General features: G+C 39.2%; 1 protein-coding gene across 5 annotated transcripts in view; it reads left to right on the forward strand.

The window, feature by feature from the left end:
• The first annotated feature begins 327 nt into the window (after positions 1-327).
• Positions 328-22,719, forward strand: part of LOC117435047 (tetraspanin-18-like) — a 41,742-nt gene continuing 19,350 nt past the window's right edge. For 2 of the 5 annotated variants that reach the window (XM_034057934.3, XM_034057935.3), the window contains exon 1: positions 328-697. The gene's annotated coding sequence lies outside the window, so the exon portion shown is untranslated. Of the gene's footprint in view, positions 698-3,287; positions 3,358-22,719 lie in introns of all 5 variants that reach the window. The other 3 variants (XM_034057930.3, XM_034057932.3, XM_034057929.3) reach the window with 3 other exon arrangements.

Consider the following 22,719-nt stretch of genomic DNA (forward strand, 5'->3'; position numbering starts at 1 on the left):
AAAAAAAAACTTTCTTTAACAGTCTTTTGTTTTTTTCTTATAGCTACAGACATACAGAACAGCACATGTAATACTACAGTGTCAACACCTTAATATCAGAGCCTGCCGTGTTACCTGGTTTTCCATCTGTGATTCGTGACACATGGAGCGGGACATTGAAGCCACGCCCACTCCCCCTAACTCCCATTCACAGTTTGGTCATGCGTTTCGGGGCGTGGTTATAGGAAGGGCATTTCCTTTAGATTGACATGACAATTCCAATATTTGACTGCAGTACTCACTAAAAGACTGGGGATTAGAGGAGGGTATTCGGGTCTACTCACGATAGAATTAGAGTGGGGCTTATCTGAATAGAGGGCGGGCTGTAGGGCGGTGTAAAGACTCACGGACACGCCTTCAGGGGCACGAATCTCTTTGGTTCAAGTACGCAGTGACTCCGGAGCAGAAGCAGCTTGCATACCAGTCTCACCAAACAAAACAAGCATGACCAAATTTGGGGGCTGTAAACCAGCGGCTCTGGAATTTATTAGCTGAAAGGGAGACGCCAGCAATTGCCCTCTGGGCCAACTCTCACTTTTTTGTTTTTATTCGCCGTTAACACAACAAGGAACAATCTGTTATCTTAAGTTTTGTGGAGTACTACTATACGCATTCTTTGTGGACTACTGTAAGGTTTGCAAACGCGATTTGATTTCAGGTAGGGTCTGGTGTACAGTATTATTATTTTTTTTTCACTCCTTAACGCTGTTTTTTTTTATTTTTTGTAATTGCCATGTGTTTTGAATTATTAGGTTCTGGTGTTGTGTTTCCAGTGTTATTGTGACATTACTAACGCCGACGCTGCCCTAGTTGCACATTGTCACTTCAAATCAGTTTTAACCGAACTGAGATGTAGCAGCCTGAATACATATATATTGTCAGGTACAGTATTATGAATACGTTTTTGTCCTTTTAAAATCAGCGTGTGTGCTTCAGTGTGTTTTTTGACTAACTTTTTTGTCTTTCTTTGCAAACTCTGACGTAATGTTAGTTTGATTTGTCATCTGTCTTTACACCTAACTGTTTTACAACTTTATGTTTTCACATTTCATGTTAATCTTGCACAATAATAATGCACAATACAGACGTACTATGGTTCTGTCAAATACTGATCATCTGTATTATTACACAATACAGTATAAAATGTGAAGGTATTTAAAAAACAACAACAAAAAAAAAACTTTATGACCACCCCATCGCTGAATTTACGTGGCTATTGATCAGAGGCAGCTCATGAAATCCTCTTGGTTTAGGTGGCAAAACAAATTGATTTAGCTGGTACAGCCTTCGTTCACTAAGGCTGGGTTACTTATTAGTGAGTGACTCGGTATAGACAACAGAGCACCATTGGTTCGTGATAATCTTTTTAAAATCCTTATACTTTCTGTTTGGCTGGGGTAAATAGGAGACAGGGGATTTTTTGAGTTACATTTTTTGAGTGACACCTGCTTAATGCAAGTTAAAAATACATTTCAATGAAAAGGTTCATGACTTGTGTGAAAATGTTTTCTGTGATCCTGAGAAATATGATACATTATTGGGACCTATTATAATAAATACTTTATGTATACACAGGACTGGATTAGTTTGAATCCCATGGCATACACTATTGGAGAAAAAAATACAATGATACAGTAAATTAATGGATCCTTTGAGTAGCAAAGATGTAAGGAAAAGTACATATGAATACGTTAATTTGTCTATCTCTTTGAAGACTACTCCAAGTCTTAATGTTCTGGTTTTCTTTGAATTAATCTTAAAGTCTGTAATGAATTTGAACACTGACTGTCAGTCCGCAGTTACTGTAACGTACACTATTAGCTTGTTGGAAACAGTACTCAATATACATGAAGTCTTCAGGATTAAAACTTTAGCAGGCATATTGAACATAATTTGGATATCGTCCACTTTGTTTAAGCACTGTAACTGACGAGTTACACTAAGTAGCTTACATCTAGGTTACTTACACTAAGTATGTTTCAATAAGTATGGATTTCTACCCCAAGAATCCTGTCCAATTCTGGGTGCTGTAACTACGCAGTGTACTGCAAAAATAATGAAGGAAAAAAATAAACAGACTCAAGGTAACACAACAATGCCTGAGCTGGTATTGAAATCCAGGGTTTCCTGGCTCCTACAGAAATCCCACCACTTCTACTGTAGATCAGATTGCATCTGTCTCAGTTTACATTAAGCCCTACTCTGCCCTGGAGATATTTGACTTCCCAAACCCAGCATGGGGGACAGTGGCTCTTTGTGAAAACTCATGCATTCTAGAAGGGGAAGCGATAATTACCTGTGCATGCCAATTCATATTTTTATTAAAATAAGCAAACACACCATCAAACAAACCCTTGAGATGATAGCATCTCACTTCAAGGGTGTCCCAGGAGACTACATACACATTACTTTAATTAAGCCTATTGTTACAAGCTGCATTCATCCAGGCACATAAACAGTAATTACACAAGCGATATAAAAAGCAATTCAGAAATGGACAGGGTTTAAATAATCTTTTTATACTGATCTAGAGACAGGGAGAGTTACATATTAGCTGAGTGCTACATCTAGAGCTGCCTGGTGCTCTGCTGTATTCTTTGGCTAAGGGGTGAAGGAAGTTTAGATCTAATGTAAATTCACTCTTCAGCAAATAAGTCAACTGGCTTCTAGAGTCAAGCTCTAGTGGGCTCAGTTAATGATTTAAAGTGGTGAATGTTGCGTGATCCTTACATTTTTCAGCCATTGCTAATGATCGTGCTACTGTGAAAATACGATTCCATGGTACATTTTTTACTTGGATGTATATAATCAAAACATTGATAAATGACCATTCTAGGTGCAGTCAGCAACCAATTTCCTTATTGAATGTTGCAGTGCAATAATCAATGCATTTAGGAAACTTTAGATTTTTAAAAAAACAAGGAGCAAAACAGTGTGTAGGCTCTTCACAAAAGTCTTCAAATACAACTGAAAACACGTGCTTGTAATATACATACCTTCATATGCAGGCTTCAAATAGGGCACCAGGACGATTAAGCGATCAGTCGTTTAATTGAGGCTTGCAAAATAAAAGCCACGGCGATCAATAATCATTTGATTGATTTCATTCTTTAATTTCTATTGACTATTTTAATTTGCATTGTAAAGGACAAAATGTAAAAAGGGAAAAGAAAAAAAGAGCACTGCCCTTTAATTATAAAGGGCTGTGACAATTCATTATAAGTACTGTATATCCCCTCCTCTCCCAGTAGAGGTCACTGTGGAGTTCAGACAAGACTTTGGAAGAGGACACTGGAAAGATCTATGGTCATGGCATGGGTGAGGATTGAGTGGAATTTTACTTGTGTTGTTTTAATCAAATGTAACGTAACTAACAAAGAGATCTTGGAGACCCAGTAGCACTGCATGCCAAAAACCTTGCTCCATTTGCTACTAATTTAGTGGTAGGCTTTGGCCCAACCACAAGAAACACAGCAGTTGGATGGCTTCTGCTATTAGGAATAGCACCAAACCCCAAAGCTTTGTTTTAAAAAAGTATAGATTAACAAACAAGTTCACTTCTTTGAATTAAAGTAAATTCATAAAAACTGTATGGATAATTGCTACACAAATGATATAAGATTTGGCCTTCATCTAAAAGGTAGCTTGCAGTACGTGTACAGGAGAAAAAGATCAAACAGTCCCTGGATCTCCGAAAGCCCATCTGTTCCCACTAGCCACTCTAACCCCTTCTTCATGATGTGATGCTAGCTCTGCTAATGTGCAGAACTTGGCCTGAGTCATACTTGACCATTTTAGGATAAAATAAAATGCAGAATGAAGTTTTTTTCCTTTATGGCATTAATCAATGTTCAGGAGACATGGCCTGCAGCTTGTTTCACTGGGGGTTCTCGATGACCAGCAGCCAAGATCAGAATTAAAAAATCTGGCCTTGGAAATGTGGGAACCAGAGAAGGCAGGCTTGGCTTTGAAATCTGTATTGAACCGTTGGCTCAGATGAAGTTTGGATGATCCACAACGAGCATAAAAAAATTGAATATTATTTTCCAAATGATGCCACCAAAACAAAAACAACATTTGAAAGCATTGGGTATAGTGGTTGCTAGTATAGTTCTGACATTCAGGTAAAAAAGGGACTTTTTTATTTGACTAATGTACCACTTTTTTATGGCAGTGCAATGTGAACTCTGTGAAGGTCTATAAAATGCTGCAATCTGATATTGACATTATGTAGGCCTGTTATTTCAGTGTTATACTGACATTCAATGACGTTCAGCAGCTTTATTATCAAATGGCAGCTGCAGTTTCTCCCAGCACTTCTATTCAGTCGATCAATAAGGCATTTTTACTCAATCTAGCCGTTCCCCCTGATATTCCTGAGGGGGACCTTTTCTGTTGAATAGCAGTCATTAAAATCCTGCTACATCAAATTAATTTATGTTACAGTATCCTAACAAAAAGACAAGGCTTTTACTTTTTGCATAAACATGAATATATCCCCTGATCAGACGTGAAGGCAGCAGTTGGAGCTTGTTTGATCCTTTATCTAGTTTACATATTCCTAATCGGCTCAAATAATTCATTCCACCTCTTGCTAAACCTTCAGTCTTTGTCAATGAGCTTTACCAGACAGGAGAATAGTAGACTATTCCATTTATCCAGTCTGCTCGCAGCTGAATATATATGAGGTCTGTCTGCACGTGTGTCTTATTATTGTCACATATTTAAAACAAAAATGTTGCATTTTTTTTCTTTAAAGACTGATCTTTTACCCAATAATAGATATACAAGGTCAGTAGGCATTTTGTGTAAAATTACAAAAATAAACAGTATAGAAATAATGTAAATGATACTTGGAACCTCCCTCTGCTGCATGTTGTAGCCGTAGCATGCTGTTTTGATTCACAGAGTGCCGTAGTGCCTAGCAGTTTTAATGATTGGGTGAGCTTATGTATCTACAGCTAAAACATACTGTTAAGGAAATTTAATCATACAGGGCTCAAAAAGGTCTGCTTTCTAGTATCAAAGCAAAGAGAACACAGATAGAAGACACTAATGAATTCTGTAAATAAAATGTTACTGTAAATAACAGATTACTATGGGGCACTGCAGCTTTAACAGGATCTTTGCCAACCTAATTTAGCAGAGCTTCTTCTGTAGCTAGGGAGTAGTCTCTGTGTGCTTATTACTGTAAAAGTCCTGTTCCGACGGCCAGAGGAAGTGAAGTTTTTTAAAAAGATGATCCAGGCAGTTTACTAATTTATACATTGGTAAGATTCTTGTTAAGAGAAGGGTCTGTTTGTATTACTGCCTGTTACAATGCATTACTGTGAATGGGATCTGGCCAGATGGACTACAGTTCCATTTAGCAACAAGGGGATACATTGTCTGCCTGCACTGTAGCTGTCTAATCCCATACAGATGAAAGACGGTGTCATTTTAAGAAGAGCAGAGACTGATCGATCATGTGAATTAGCTTCCGCTTGCTTGGCTTAGCTATGCTGTTGTGCCAAGTATAATTGGAATTGACTGTTGTCCAGTGGTTTAAAAAAGATTGGGAGCCTGGTTTCACGTACTAAGCTCATCTGCTGACTGAGTGTGAGACCCCAGGGAAAAGTCAGTCCAAGTCAATCAACCTGAGCCGGCTGTGCTTGAAAGCAACAAGATGAGCCCCCCCCAGCTGGGAGAGCCAGGGGTAATAATAGCCTGCTTTTCTAAATGATGTCTGCTCAGCTATAGGAAATAAAAGGCAGTTTAATGGTGCAGTTTTGTACAAACTGTTATACGGCTTGTTTTAGCTCAATTAGCAGTAATCCTGAACTATCTAATGTTACCTTAAAGTGAGATAGTTCGAGATTACTGTTAATCATGGTCCTTGAAACCAGACGTTAGGGCATCAATATCTTATTAATATTCAATATTATTTATGAGTGTGGTGATACGCTAAAGCCATGAAACAGGCATGTGTTTATAGCTTCAGTTTAAAGCACATTGATCGTTCAAGAAGCATTTGGTGGACTACAAATAACTTTATAGTGCTATTGGTCATCACAATGCATGATCACGATTCACTGATATCCTGCTGTTTACATCCTTAAAATAGACCCCCTCTTGAACAGGGAAATGCTCATTGCTGATTACTATTCGGGCTCATGTCTTGAAGGAGAGACACCAAAAGCCACTTAAAAGACGTGTCTGGTCTGGCTCGCTTGTGATTGATAGGTTAGTAGGTAGAGCTCAGCCAGGGAAAATAACTTTTTTTTATCAGGGTAATAGAAGAAGAGAGAGCCAAATGCAGCCCTAATCCTCACTCCATGATTAGAGCACCTCACATTTTTCCACTTGTTATATCTGCTCGTTTTTGCAGAAATAATTGGATTTAGTTGCATTTTCCATTTGGAGTCTTGTGAAATGTGCTTGCTAGACATACAGAATAATATCAAAATGATGTGTCGAATAAGTTTTGTAATTTGAACCCTATTGTATTAATGTTCTGGATCTACGGCTCCACAAAAGTATTACGAAGACACCAATATAGCCATTTCCCTGGAATAAATAATTTCTCAAGTGTTTTTTTTTTTTTTATGGTATGAAATTAATTTGATTACATTTAAATAATAATAATACAAAAATGATAGAGTGTACTGATGCTGACTATGGGCCAGGGAATTGAGTTCAAAAGCTTAATGTTTGTGACAGGGATGACGAGTGGTGATGTCAGACCAGAAGAAGGCACAACAAAAACAAAAGGTATGGTGCAGTGGCGCGGGCGCCGTTTTATTTAAAGAGATCCAAAAATAAATATTTAAACAAAAATAAACACTTGCTCGCAGAGCAGAAATAAAACAAGTAAACAAAAATAAATCTCGAGCACAAAATAAATAACAAAGCCCAGGTCAGGCTGAGCAAATGCCTTCACTGTTCCTGGAGTTTTAAGTTTCGTTTTGTTTCTCTCCTCTCGTTCTCTCCTCTCGCTCCAAACACCCATCCCGAGCTGGAGAGCTGCAGGCTTTATATTCAGGTGACCTTCTGCACGAGTTTTTAAATACTGTGTGGATGGGGCTTCCCATCCACGCTCCTAAATAATAAACAAACCTTCGGCTACGCCATCCTAAATACATAAATAATAAATCCCACGGCGCTCGCCGTCATATAAAATACAATACAAAATTATAATAAACACATACAAAATAACACGGGCAGAGGGGTACCCAGTTCTAAAAATAAATAAACAAAACAATGTACAGGGCTGCTCGCCCTGTTACAATGTTGTAAAAATGTCTATGTCTGGATACATAGATCTGGAGAAAGTCAGTAAAGTCCAATATAGCTACCCATCCACCCCCATGATCCACAGCACATTTGGTAACCACTGGGAACTCCAAGACCCCCATTCTAACTCCTTTAAGGGGGGAACGTTGCCTCACTGACTGCCCTTCTAAGTCTCTCACCGTTCTGGAATGACCTCTCTAGGGGGCAGGGGCTGAAATAATTACTCTCTCTCTGGTTCTCACAGAGCACTTTTCAAGTACTGTACAGTCACTGTTGTTGGTTCACATTGTTGCATCACATATTCCCTTGCTGGGGAATTGAGAGTGGTTGCAGGGCCACAACAAGGTCTGACGGGTTTTTAAACAAGGACTCTGGGGAGCTGCAGGAGGCGATGATTCACAAACTTGCATTGTAACCTCCCTGCCCTCCAGGGTGACCCCTAACATTGTACGTTAAGGTAAATTCGTATTTTTTTCATGCTACTCTGATGTGTAAATTCCTTCCCATTCCCTCTTCTTAAAGAAAAAAACTCTCTTATTGTTACAGGACTGAGAAAGTCTATCAATTGTATTGTCAGTTAGCCAGAACATCCTGGTAAAATAAACATACAAAAATCTATAAATAAATGATATTATATTTTAACATTTTTAATTCGGGTCTTGCAGGCTACAATGTTCTTTTAAAACAGGCAAAGCTAGGCACTTGCAGCATGTCCTTGTTTATTTCAGGGTATGGGTCAATTATCTACTAAATCAGCAAACCAGATTGCTCACACCTCCCTGTTAGTCTCTTCCTAACCATTTCATTGTTCTTTTGTCACTTATATGCTGTCGATGCAGTTTGTTTTTTCAGAAATCTAAAAAAGGATCTGTAGTGCAGAGGGACAATAATGATGTGATCATCAGATCCACCACCATATTTTTAAAAGTCATTTGAATGTCAGGAATAATCACACATGCTTCCTCTTTGGTGATTAAAATCTTGGCTGTGGTCATTCCAGTTGTCCAGATTTCCTGGTTAAACTCCGAATTCTCCATGCTGCTGATGTAAGGACCTGTCCAGTCCTATTAGTTCTGCACTTTAACTTGTTTATGTGGCAGTGTTTATTTATCAGTGACTGGCAGCTCTCAGCACTGCTGAGTAAGGTCATCCATTGCTCTTCTTTTAATCCCCTCGTTTTCAGTGGCTCTATTTTCCAAACAAATACTGCTGTGCATGCAGGGATGCAGTACCATTGGAAGTTTCAGATGATGGTGTGCAAAATTGTGGAGAAAAGTAGTTGCACTAGCCACATGAACCTGGCTGTAGTATAGCACATTATGCCTGACGTTCTTTATGTTTCTCCACAGTGAAGCCCATAAAAACAAGCAGTGGCAATAATGCAATCTTCCATGCAGGGACTGTCCTCCGAGTCTTAATAGGTACGGGATAGTGCGTTAACACACTGAACTACAAGGCATCACAGCAGCTTGAATGCAGCAGAAAGAGAATGAGAGGAGTGACCAACTTGAAGACAAAGACAATGCAGGAAGAAATATCTGAGATGGACAGTAAAAAAGAGAAGGAAAAAGGTTTTTCATACTGGTCTATTTTTTAGTTTAGTTACCGAGCTTCTCTTTGTGCTCAAACACAAAGCGTTTCATTTCTCTCAAATCGCTCTGAACCGCAGCATGTATGCTTTGGAATTGTAGTGAAAACCCCAAAGTTGCTAATCTCTTATTTTTATATTATCTTCTGCACACAGACTTGGGTAGCGGCTGCAGTCTGTGGATTCCACCCAGTTCTTAAGGCCATTGCACACTGGATCCGATAACGCATCGGAATTTAACTAAACAGAAAAAAACGATCACGTGCATTTCCTATTACACCTTGCACGCTGTGTCCGTAATTGTCATACGACGGTGATGCGTCAATTTTGGAATCGAAACAAGTGTGTAAAATGTGTAAAATCATATGGTTTTTTTTCTATTATTATTATTATTATTATTATTATTATTATTATTATTATTATGTATTGCATAACATCATTGTAGATCTAGTAGAAACTTAATAATTAGCAAATAAGTTTCGAGGCAAAGAAAATGCTAGTGTAGACAAATCTTAGACGATTGTAATTCTAGACAGTTTTTCTACCTTTTGGTTTTCATAGGATTGTATTAAGTGTTTTAAAGTTACAGTATCCCCCACTCAAGTCCAATTTCATAAGCATCCATAAATCCTTGTTGTCGGTTTACAACAAGGGTGGCCAAAGTTGGCCCTTCGACTCCTCGTCTTTGTTTCAAACCTCTTCTAAACCGTTTAATTGAACCAATTAAAACTCCATCCAGACCCTGAAGTAAATAATTTTACCCATTAAACCTGGAGTGAACCTCATCAGAACCTCAATGTTGTTCATTGTCCAGTATATTTACACCTTGTGCCATCTGAAGGCACCCACAATGACTACTTTTTGACTTTAAAACTTCTTCACGCTCCGCTTTCACTGTACATACTGGATGCTTCTGAGACTACTGGGCAGTACCTGCATGAGTTAGATATTACGAATACCTTGGCCCTGTTACTGTACATTTTACTGGAAATATCTTCAGATTTGATAGTTTCACCATGGGTCACTTTATGTAAACCGGGCATAAATATTGGGTTAAAGTTTATTTATTTTTTTAATTTTTTTTTGTCTGTTCTACCCACATACCAGAATGCTTAGAGAATTGTCAAAGTGAAGCCTTGGGGGATAACACAATCCAGAAGCTCTGGTTTTTGAGTAAACTCACAAAAAATAACTCAATATTGTATCCAAAGTAAAAAGATGAGAGAATAGTATTTTACAATGTGAACAGTAAATGGTGTGGTGTGAGACAGCTGAATCTGACTCCTCCATTGTATGAGGCAGGCCTTAGGGGGCCTGGCCCGTCCAGTTTAGATCAAGTGCCCCCCCCCCCCCCCCCCCCCCATTTTCAGATTCTAAATTGATATAAAAAATCTATGACAAATCAAAAATCAAATTAAAGTAAAGCAGAATAATAATAATACTTTAAAAATGTCTAGTTGGGCTCCCGAGTGGCGCATCCAGTAAAAGCAATTGCTAGAGTGCAGGATACGCTCTATAGCCTGGACGTCGACGATTCGAGTCCAGGCTATTCTACAGCTGACCGTGGACGGGAGCTCCAGGGGGCGGCGCTCAATTGGCCGAGCGTCGTCCAGGGGGAGGGAGGGTTAGGTCAGCCAGGGTGTCCTCGGCTCACCACGCACCAGCGACCCCTGTAGTCTGGCCGGGCGCCATGCGGGCTTGCCTGTAAGCTGCCCAGAGCTGCGTTGTCCTCCGACGCTGTAGCTCTGAGGCGGCTGCACGGTGAGTCTGCAGAGTGTAAAGCGGGTGGCTGACGGCACACGCTTCGGAGGACAGCATGTGTTCATCTTTGCCCCTCCCGAGTCAGCGCAGAGGTGGTAGCGGTGAGCTGAGCCTTAAAAATAATTGGGCATTTCAAATTGGGGAGAAAATAATAAAAACTAATTGGCAACGACTAAATTTTTAAAATAAATAAATAAATGTCTAGTTGCTTCTGATGTTTGGAAACCCCTTTGCAGGGTTACTTTGGCGGATTGTTTACTAGAGTGTATGCTTTTTATGTTCAGTATTGAATAGTCAGTTGAAAGTGAGCATTATATGTACATTCATTACTTTACAGTAATTTGGTGTGTGTGGGAATCTGTTTATTGCAATCTCTGTAGAGGGCCAGCTCACTATATGATTGTATTCATTTCAAGTACTGTTGCAAATGCGGTAATAATAATAATTTAAAAGAAAAAATAACTTTTCCAGAAAGAGCTGTGGTAATTTGTGCTGTGTGGATAGTTCATAATATTGCGCTGTCATATGATTTATTTATTTCTTTGTCTATTGTCTTCACAGTGAAGTAAAATAGTAGAGAATACAAGCTAATTGATTTGTCTTTTTCCAAAATGAGCCCATCCTAAATAAGTGGACGCCCCCCCACAGCGTTCATGCTGCCGCTGGGCCTGGTATGAGATACTGTACACGTTTAGTCACGTTGCATCTTCCTTGGCTTGTGTTTTGTTTGAGTCTGTGTGGTTGGTCGTTTTGTTTGCATGTCTGCTCTCAAAGGTTCTTTTTTACTCTTGGCTGAGTTTGTAAGTGGCCTATTGCTTTGTTTGTTTAAAAGGCCACAGTGTTAGAAATGTTAACATCTTATCTGAAATGTTCAGGTCACCACTGTATATGGATAAGAGTAGGAAACCCCTTGAGTAAGATGGAAATATGAATTAAAAAACGGATACTGCCGAACTTTCAGGATGTCTACATTTTAAGGTTGTTTGTCGAGAAGTGCCAAAGGAAACATCCCATTTTTAATTGGATCAGATTATTTTTCCTGCTAAATCAGCTTCTTGCAATCTGAGCAACCTGGTGTCTGCCAAATCTGTTCTGATTCATCTAAACCTTCAAACCATCAATCATAAATTCTGAGGTAAAACTATGAGGAATTGTGACAGGGTAGTGTCAAGGCCAAGCTGTTACCAACAGGAAGAGAGACTCGGAGGCAAGATGGCTGCAGTGAAGTGTTAATGTACACGTTTATTACAAAGACAGTACAAACAAAAACACATTTACCCAAATAAAAGGTCTACAGAAACGTACAAACATAAACACAGCACAGCAACACCTGCCTCCACCTCTATCACCAACATTTAATTCTCATATTAACACCCGTGATCACCCTTTATACACCTGTGACTGGAACCTAATTAATCATCAGTGATTTATTCAATTCACGGCTCCAGCCACATTCCCATGTGTTTTCTTACCAAGAGTGTTTTCATTAATCAAGAACGAAACACACGCCTTACACCGGCAGGGCTTTCACCCTGCCACAGGAACTCGCAGTCAAAATGTTTATGTGCTCAAGACCAATTCAAATGGCAAGGGAATTTACAACAGGTGGTGATGCTCATATTTCCTGTCTGGCAGTGTTTCCGGTCCCTCGTTTGAGAGGTTGAAAATCTAAATGAAGTGGAGATTATTTTTTTAGTTACCTGCTGTAACAAAGACCGATGCAGAGACAAACTTTTGTTTTGCTGGTTTTTAATCTCGCCCTTTCTTAAAATACGGTACTCTTTGAGTATATTACTGTATGTGGGGATTCCATCTTTTATACCAAGAACATCTACAAAATAAAATAAATAAAACAGGTGCATGAAACGCTAACTTTTTGAATAAGTTTACTACTGGATTTGTCCAGTTTTCTCAATCTTTTCCCATGTTTTCCCATAGTTTTACCATATCTCACTAATTTTTTACAATGCCCACCTATGCTTTACCATGCTTTCACTGTGCTTTATTACATTTTGCTATACTTTTACTATAAACCTTTATAAGGGTATGTGTGTGTGTGTGTTTTTATTTTTTGAAGGGTGTGATTTAAGTTTTATCATCTTTAAATGTGAGAAGTTTCTTTTTTTCTAAAGGAGTGTGCATGTTCACACTGCGCTTTGTACAGTAATAATAAAAATGTATTGTCTCCCAGGCTTCCTTTCATCAGCAACCTATTAAAGAAGCTGCCTTCCTGCCTGGCACTCGAACATCAAATAGCTGCCTAGGGACTGATCAGGGCCTTATTAAATCCCACCATTGTGCTCTGGCTACCTGGGGGCTCCATTAATGAATTCTACCCAGCCAGGATCACTGCCTTCCCTCAAAGCGTGCATAGCAGGGCTTGTAAAGCTTCAGAATAAAGGACATATTCCCATCTGCACTTCTGGGTAATTGGGGGAGGGGGAAGCTTTTTAGGAATTCAGTGCTTATGAACACGGTATGCATTATATTTGTCACACTCTGCTCTAGGCCTCATAATGGCGTATATACTGTATTTGTAAAATGTTATACAATAAAGTGTTCAGAGGGGTCAATGGGAGGCTAGAACAAGTGTTGGAGAAGATTCTAGTTATCATGTTCAACATGTAGTGTGACGGACAGACAGATACAAGAAATGCATAAGGTTCCATATTTTGAATCGGGACCCCAATAAACAAGTTCCCCACTAGGTTCCACCAATGAGCACACATCTGACCTGATGGACCAGCCCTGCTATGTGGTCCTCATTCTCTTTTACCAGAATTGAAACCATTAAACTCATTGCCTACAGTAAGCGGCATTCAAACCCAGACTCTACTAAGACTGATTGACTGGATATCTGCACACTTTCTTCAGCCTGAGAGTGTATACTCCATACAGCTTTGAAGAGTTCCATTCACGATAGCTTGTGGGCTTGACTTTATACTGTAGTCCTAACCCCAGTTGCAAGGACGACTGCCACTGGAAAGAATGGTAAGTATTTCTACTCTTGCTGCGTTGCAATCAAGACATTTGCACTATGAAATGTGTTTGGGGGGAATTATGACATAAATGAAAATCAAGATCAGATACATACCCATGGGTATTTTTAGAAAATGTCCAGCTGCAGTATTTTCATGATTATGTACTAGGAAAACACAAAATGTTTTGATCCTCAGGCCCTCCTACAAATTTGCCATATGTGGAATCTGATCCCTGCGCAAATGAGCTTAGTTTCAGAGCTTAAAAATATAGCTTTTCACATTTTATTTTTAGGAATACATTTCTCAAAACCTCCCATGGGCAAATATCTTTCAAGCTACTGAAGCTAATCTTCTGGGGCTTTTAGTTCAAATGCACTGTAGCAACACCTTTTTACAGTTTGTGGGGTACTATACTACAATGTGTTTGTTTGGTGGTGTGACAAAGATCATGGAATCTGCAGTATGAATGCACTCCGCAGAAACTCCACTTCAAAGAACAACACTGGAGAGTTAAGCACTCCCCGGGGTATTAACACAGATTAAAGTTCTAAACTCATATAACTTAGTTAAAAACAATACTTTCTGCCCTTGCCACTTCTTTGGATCAGTGCATTTGTAAGACTCTTCGGTTAAGCAAACCCACTCTTCTCTTTAGGAAAGCCCTATTTCAAAAGCCTATGAATGTAGTGAAACTGATGGACACAGGCGAGACCTGAATCATAACATACTAGAGTTTGTTCAAATTGAAAGAGATCCTGAAGCTGCAGCACTGGTTTGGTATCTGTAAGGTTTATTTCTGTACAGTACTTTATCTTTTTAGTCAGAACCAAACTAAATGATAAAGACAGTTACTATACAAGTCATACCTTTTGATGGTCTGCCACTTATCCCACATGTACATTGGCAGGCTTGAAAATTATTCAAACTAAGTTTGTTTCCATTGGTTGCAGACCAAGATTAAACCAGTTTACATTTCACGAAACCTCTGTCAAACTGTCACCCAGTTAGGATTAGAGGCTGGTAGAGAAATCCATCTCTCCAAATCCTTTTGACTAACCTAATGATTGTCCTTCTGCACATGATGGATAGAGACGAGTGTCAAATCAGAAAAGAATACGTCAAGGTCCTTTGACCTTTGTTGTTAACATCTGGTGGCAAATTGTAGACCAGATGGAACAGGTGGCAGTCCTAATTTGATAACGGATCGGGATCAGATTGAGTTTTAAGGCTTGGTTTCAGAACACAGATGGAAATGGAGCAGGAGTGTCTGGCACAATTGCTTATCTACCATTTCCCAACTTTTTTTTAATCTATTTAGTGTATTTTCTCCAGCTTTGAATTCAACTTCAGTCTTCTGGGGTTTTCGCTCTAGTATAGTCTGGAGTCCTGCGCGGTTCCGATATTTTTACGACCCGCTCTCGATCCCGGACCCGCAACCTGCTGCAGCACCGTCTTCTTACTCCCGACCTGACCCGTTTTAATACAACCTGTAACCTGACCCGAACCCACAAGTGTTTGTGCTTTACCTATTACCAGCGTCGATTAGCTCTCTCACTCTCACATTCACATACAGATATATATACCATTCTCCAAAGATCCCTCCTGGCTGGCCTCCCTGCGTCCGCCACCCGTCCGCTCCAGCTCATCCAGAACTCTGCTGCCCGCCTGGTGTTCTCTCTGCCTTGCTTCGCCCACGCTACTCCACTACTCCGTTCGCTCCACTGGCTCCCGATCACCGCTCGCATCCAGTTCAAGACTCTTGTACTAGCCTACAGATGCCTTGACCAGACTGCACCCAGCTACCTCCAGACCCTCATCTCTCCCTACACCCCCACTCGACCTCTCCGCTCCGCCTGCACTAGAAGACTGGCTCTACCTCCGCTACGCTCCCCTGCCTCCAGAGCCCGCTCCTTCTCCACCCTTGCTCCGCAGTGGTGGAATGACCTTCCTACAGATGTCAGGACTGCCCAGTCCCTGACCACATTCCGGCGCCTCCTTAAGACTCACCTCTTCAAAGAGCACCTGTAGAACTCCTCTGTTTGTATCCTGGGACACTATCACCCTTCATTTAAATGTGCTTTATTTTGCTCTTATCTGCCCCCTATTTTACTGCATTTAATCCTGTACTTCAGAATACTGTAATCTGCCAAGTGTTTAACCTGTAGTATTTTGTATTTAATCATATCCTGATGTAACTATCACTATTTAATCATATCCTGATGTAACTATCACTATCTGCTGTATTATTGAATTGTGGTTTGTCACACTTGAACAAAAGTTATTGTATTTCTTGCTCTTATTGTATTACTTGTATTGTAACACTTGAAATGTATTTGCTTACGATTGTAAGTCGCCCTGGATAAGGGCGTCTGCTAAGAAATAAATACTACTACTAATAATAATAATAATAATAATAAAGATTGAGTTACAATAGGCTATACAGCGCGGTACCTGTCTATTCATTTTGGTTCTCCAGTTGAAAGGGAGCTACACCTGTGCTTTTGCAGAGATGATGTACCAGTTTTGTGGCTGTCGTACACAAAAACATAATGACAGGTTTTATAAGCAACAAATCCTGTCGCATGTTCATTATTTTAATTCTCTATGATTCCAAAATAATTCTGATTTACCTCTCAAAATATTATCCACAACATGATATAAACCCTGCGCTATCTTTTGTTTCACCTCGTCCACAGACATTTTTAATATCACCAAGCAGACCTGATAAAAGGATCTTGCAACGTATCAAACAAGCGGCAATACAAACCGAGAACACTGCCTAGTCAACTGACTCCTCCCTAATCGCCTCCTACTTTAGTGCAGGAAATACCGGTACATTTACCTTCCAGTGTAGAGACCTTTGTGTTATTGCTGATGTCAAGTACTGTACCATCCTACCATTGACTCGTGCTCAGTACCTGCCCCTGTTTTATCACTGTCTTAAACTTAAATCTTTATTTTGGATTCGTATGGACCTCTAAACTGGTGGGTGTGATAAAGTAATAAAACAACTGAGCATACAAACATTACATTGAAAACACATAATCATGCGGGTTCATTATATTTTACTGTTGGTGTCACAAACTGATGCAGTTGGATGAGCTCCCAATGATCAGTCACCTGTCATTCTGTCAGCACATTGCAACATTGGTTGAAGCAGCTTCACCTATTTGTGAAAATGAACTCTTAGAAACTGCAAAGCAAACTGGGAGGCTCCCTTGGAGAATGCACAGATGTTAACAGTTGCAAATGGAACAAAGCGGTGGTGTGTGTGATCGCTGCAGGATGCTTTTTGGAGCTGTAGGAGGTCAAACCAAAATCAGTGCTTGCAGCTTTATTCTTAGCATTGTGCATTCGTTAAGCCATTGCTATCTGTGCCAAAATGATGCAATGTAACGGGTGCAGTTACAGTATCTACTGTCCATTTCACATGGAACAATGTTGCAAGGTGCTAACAGAATGGAGCTGATCAAGTGAAATACAATTATTATTCTAATACAGTGTAAATATATAAATAAAATAAACCACACTATTTAGATCAATTGAATAGACCACTATAAGTCACAATTAGCAAAGCACAAGTTTAAGAAAAACTGAATATCTTTCACACAGCCTGCATTCTCGCTGGAGTATTTCTGGATTGTCAGAGCCCCAGTGTTGACAGAACCTCTTCACAGGGGATGTGGTTTCTATGGCAGCCAGAGTGGCCCTTATTTTAGAAAGACGGTTTTGAGAATTCGTAAAGAATTATAGACTGGAATGAGATGTGAGGGGGTAAAAAAAAAGGCAGTGACAGTATTTACTTAAACACTTTGAAGAGTGGCAGTCCATGCTGGTTGCACCTGGTGTGGCTGTGGTTTGGTACAGTATAAGATGTAGGCTGACTGGTTTGCTAAAGAAAACATTATTTTGTTTGTAGTGGCAGGAATGTCTTTATTTATTGATTTATTTGTTGAACTTTACTGTCCCAAGGCTGTCAAGGTTAAATAGAAAACCAGTAAAGTTTCCAGTTTGGGATAATACTTGATCAAACAGTAAGTTTACTCCAGAATGTGACTGAATCTCTAGTCTTTTTTTATTCTTTTCCTCAGGACAGCCATACAGAAGGTTTTACTGATCCTACAGATTACATATTTTCAGCATGATGAACTTTTGAACTATGTAAAACCTGTTTGCTTTTCTTGTTTTGTTTCATAAACTGTATTTAGGGCTCTTCGTTTTCGTTTTTTATTTTTGATCACGTTATGTCCCTTTTTTTGAGCTGACTGTTCAGTTAAACTCTTGGAAAAGTGTTGATTGTGAAACAAGTTCACTTCAGTTTTTCAGACTGTGATTTCTGTTTTATTGATAATGTAAAAAAAAAAAAAAGGAAAAAGGGAGTTCCTTATTTAATTTAATTCAAACCGAACACAAATAGCGAGTGAAGTTAAATTGATTTAATTAAATTGTAACTAAGAGGAAACTATTATTTGCAAAACAGTTTACAACATTTTCCATTAAGATTTTAAATTGGGGAAAAGCAACTTAACTGAACTCGCTTTTTGTGATCGGTTTGAATAAAAAGTAAGGAGCTGCAGTACAGAATGTAATCACATGCATAAACTGCAGGAAAGATCTTGAACAAAAAATACTGCAGGTTCAAACCTACACGACTATTGATGGAAATACACTGAGCGAGAGAAGAAACAGAGTCGGCTCAGTATAACTGAGGGACATCATGTGACCGAAAAAAAAATAAAAGGAAAACGAATAGGCCTAACTGTGTGGAACACCTACCTTTTAACTCTTTAAGGTACAAGAGACATATGCGTCCCACAAATAAAATGATGCTAACTTTCTTATTTTCTCAATGAGGTGCACGAAACAGAGTTTGAATTGCCAGTTTCCTTGTGATTCTTGAGTCTCTCTCAAATGTATTTTAACAGTTTGAACAACCGTTCAATTCCAGAAATTCACCTTGGGAATTGTCTATTTCTGCTACAAGTTTGGTCAATTGCAGTGGTGCTCGCTTCCTGTAGCTCGTTCGGTATATTCCAATCCGTTATCCATTTAGAAAATGTGATTCTATAGAGTAGATTAGGAGGCTCGGCATATTAATGACATTGTTGCTTGTTGCCATACAGTACAACACTATTAAGTGAGGAAAAGTCACCTGTAAGACATATAACCGTGATCCAGTTAGTTCAAACTATTCTGGAATAACAAGAACAGCAGAGCTAACATCCTCAGGATGTGTGGTCCAATTACAGCTCACAGCACATGACAAAGTGGTTACTTCAGTACAACTAATGATTAACTCATCCTGTAATGTAATATACAGTGTGCTGTTCAAGCAGTGACTCTCTGGATCATTCTGGAGAACAGACAGCATGACAGACTTCAATCTTCAATACATTCTTATTTACCAACCTTTATAAAACCCAATACTATAAAATGACGATTTTGCAGTGTACATTGCTTTTACAGTACAGTGGTTTATCTGTGATTTATCACCCTAATACACATTTAAAAGGGAGGAGAAAGATAGCTTGCATGGAGGAAACTCCTTGCACCCCATAATTAAATTGAACTTGTGGAACCACCAACCAATGTCTTGTTTCACAGATTACTACCACTTACCATAAATAGCTCACAAACGTCTTCCATAACTGCAAGGCATCACATGCTGCAGGTAAAGGGGGAGGCTTTAATAACTATACCTGCTAACATGCATACATTGCCCTTTAGGAAATTAACAGGCTGTGAGTCAAGCTCCCCCAATGGCTATAACACAGCAAAGGTTTAGACTGCTCTCTGCACTCCAACAGATATCAAGGACATGCTATTATGAGGCACAGTAATAAAGCTGCTGCAGTCCTACTGGGGTTGTATATTATTAACTCCTCATCTACTTTAGCAAATGCAACCAAACAGGGCTGCTTTTTGATCTGCTTTTTTATCTTAAAACCCTAGTACACACTAATAAGCCAGTCAAGTTGTTCTTATTATAATGAGTTCTGTCATTAGGTTCAATGTTTTGTTGGTGTTAATTTAGAATTGGCCAATCTATTATAATGAATAGCTAAATCCAGTTGTGTTGAAACCTGACACAGGTAGTCTTTAGCATGTGTTAATAAGAGTATCAAGAATCTGGGGATCTATGCATGCACCCTGTCTATCCATCAGTCACACATTCAGATGCAAATCAAGATAAGTGCTTATTCAGTAATGATGAAACTTGGCTTGGATATTCTTTATCAAAAGTTTATGAGAGCACCAGAATCTAGTGGTATATGGAGGAATCTGTCCATCTGTCTGAATGTTAAACTTACATGTGTAACAGGACGGAGGCAAGCATCTAAACCATATTTAAACAAATTACACATACAGTGGATGTACAGTAGGTCACAATGATGCGCCTTTTAATGTTAGTCACTAGACGCATCTACTTCCTTCTGAAAGGGTTAAGCGACTGGTGCCCCAGGGTGCAGAGCTGAAAGAACCGCAGGTCTCATTGGGTTGATGATTTGGAGTGCAGTATTCTATCAGCTGAACATTCCATCCGCAGAGCAGCCAATTATCAAAGCTGGAGAGGTTTTCAGTGACCGCAGAGCGAGGGAACAGCTTTTAATTTCACAGACTTTAAAACAATTACACAGGGCTGCTGTGGGTTAATCATCTGCATGTATCCGTTTTTCCAGTCCATTTTAACAATGAGCACGGTTTGTTCAGGGATTTATTTAACTACATTCCTGGTTTTAATTATAAATTATACAGCAAAAGACAGATGGCTGCAAAGACTAGCTTTGGCACATTTGTTTAAGAAAAAAAGTCCCTCAATAACAAAAGACAAATCGCACAACAGGAGAAATTTGATTATAAACTGTGTTTAGCAGGGATTGTTAAATCTTACAGAGAAAATATTTCAGCCTATTTTTTCACAATAGGAAATTGATCTAGCTTTGAAAGAGGCCCTCAGATGCTTGTTATATTTAGTCTAAAATGCACATTTTTCTTTTTACTATGATGGGTGTATGCAACTTGTTAAGCTAAATATTCACTGTGCTAGAAAAGGATAACTACATATTATTTTTACTAAGCCTCTTATGTTTTTAGAAATAGTTTCTGACATTTCATTCTCCAATTGTAAATGATGGATAAAGGAGTGCTACAGCTTGCTACTAAACTTGCAATAAAAGATCAAATTAAAAAAAAAAAATCTGTAAGTGCAAAAGGTATCAGATCATTTTTGTGGTGTTCTATTTATTCATACAGTCTCATAATTGGTGAAGGCTATGCAAAGAACCTGGGCTTTGACAAGAGTGTGTCCGGTTACTAAATAAAACATTCAAGGACACCTTTGTGAATCAACATTGTTTATATCTCTTTCTTTTCCCATCATGTACAGTAACTTGCAGTATAGAATGGGTTAAAGTTTGCTAGTGAATACACAGAGCCTTGATCTTGGCAGTCTTCTTGGTTGATGTTATGGGAAATGACCCTTTCATAACTCATGAAAAATGAAGCCTGGAGGGAGATGGAAAAGCCCTTCACCAATAGCTAAAAAGCATGTGTCTCTAACAAACACATGCTGGATGACTCGCTGCTTGAGCTCTACTCGCTCAACAGTAGATTAGGCTTGTTCTGTTTATTTTAATACATGAAAAATAGTTTAACTAAATGACAGGGAGGGGGAGGGGGGTCAGGGAAGAGAATACTGAAGCTAGTAGGATCATTTTTTAAAAACCCGAGTCACTATACCAATACCTGAAAACTGCATAAACAAGCTTAAATGCTACGGTACTGTAAACCAAACTTATATATAGTCTGTGATATGAAGGGATTGGAACTAGATTGCAGTACGGCTGATGCTTTTGAAGGAATAGGAATGCTGTTTGTATTATGAAAACAGGGAATGGCTAATGATAAATGGCTAAATATAAATGATAAACTGCACAGGAGGCAGCTGGTACAGTAGCTGGACTGTGCTACCGTGACATCTCCACTTTATTCCACTACAGGGGTTCTGAGACAATCAGCAGACAGCTGCATCTCTCTCTAATACTGCCCCCTTAGGTCACTAATAAATGTGACACCTTCCCAACACATTGTATTGTATACAGTATTTTTTTTTTTAAACTACTATTTTAAAAACAAACAGAAAAATAGTCATAATTTAAGGGAAAGTACTGTACAATGTTTGTGTACAAAGGCTATGGCCACCCAGCCCGTATAGTATACAGTATATGGTATGTCTCTCTGTACAATATTGAAGGATGGTTCTGAAATGTGATTGTGTCATTCAGTTTGATTTTAACAAAAGGTCTAGGGTTTCTGTTTATCTTGTATCAGAAATTCACTTCCAGCTGCTCACCACTGGAGGAATCACTGTGAGAAAACTGTATCGAGACCATGGAGAGTTGCCATAATAGATACAAACAAACCTAAATTCTGAACTAAACAAACTGACTAATAATGTTATCTCATAAAAAAGACATTGTGTTGGGATTTGTCCACTTTGCTATGCCTTTGGTGTAGTACATTCACCAGGCTTTCTGGAGCTGTATGCGAGTATGTTACGTCAAGATAGTGTGTATTACAACAACATGTCTAGCATATTACAGTATGTGTAGCTCTACTGCTGGGATACCTATATAATTTGTAGCCCCCTGGCTTCATCCATCAAGCCATCAGCAGCTCCTCTGAGCTTCTGAAGGCAAGTGTGTTTGTCAGCAGCCTCTTACTGTGTTGAGAGGTAACTGTGGAGCACTTCAGGCCAGGTCTACAGAAGTTTGACGGAGCTGAATTCAAAGGGCTGCTTTTCCTGTTGGCAGTGGTCCATTTCTACGGACTTATCAATCGTTGACACTTCCACAGACATGGTTTGTTTTCCCCCTGGATTCGATAATAAAATGGCTGCCAAATACGTGCAGACTGGAGTCCTCTGTTTGTGCTGTCTAGATAACAGTAGTACATCAAGTACTTTTCTTACAATAACTTTAAGGACAAAAATTCAAAGTTTGCGTTCAAGGAGAAAGAGCTTAGTAAATCTGCGATTTTGTCCATCTCTTGTAATTTGGTCACGTTATTGGGAAACAG

This window comes from Acipenser ruthenus, chromosome 28, assembly GCF_902713425.1.
Source record: "Acipenser ruthenus chromosome 28, fAciRut3.2 maternal haplotype, whole genome shotgun sequence".
Classification (NCBI taxonomy): Eukaryota; Metazoa; Chordata; class Actinopteri; order Acipenseriformes; family Acipenseridae; genus Acipenser; species Acipenser ruthenus.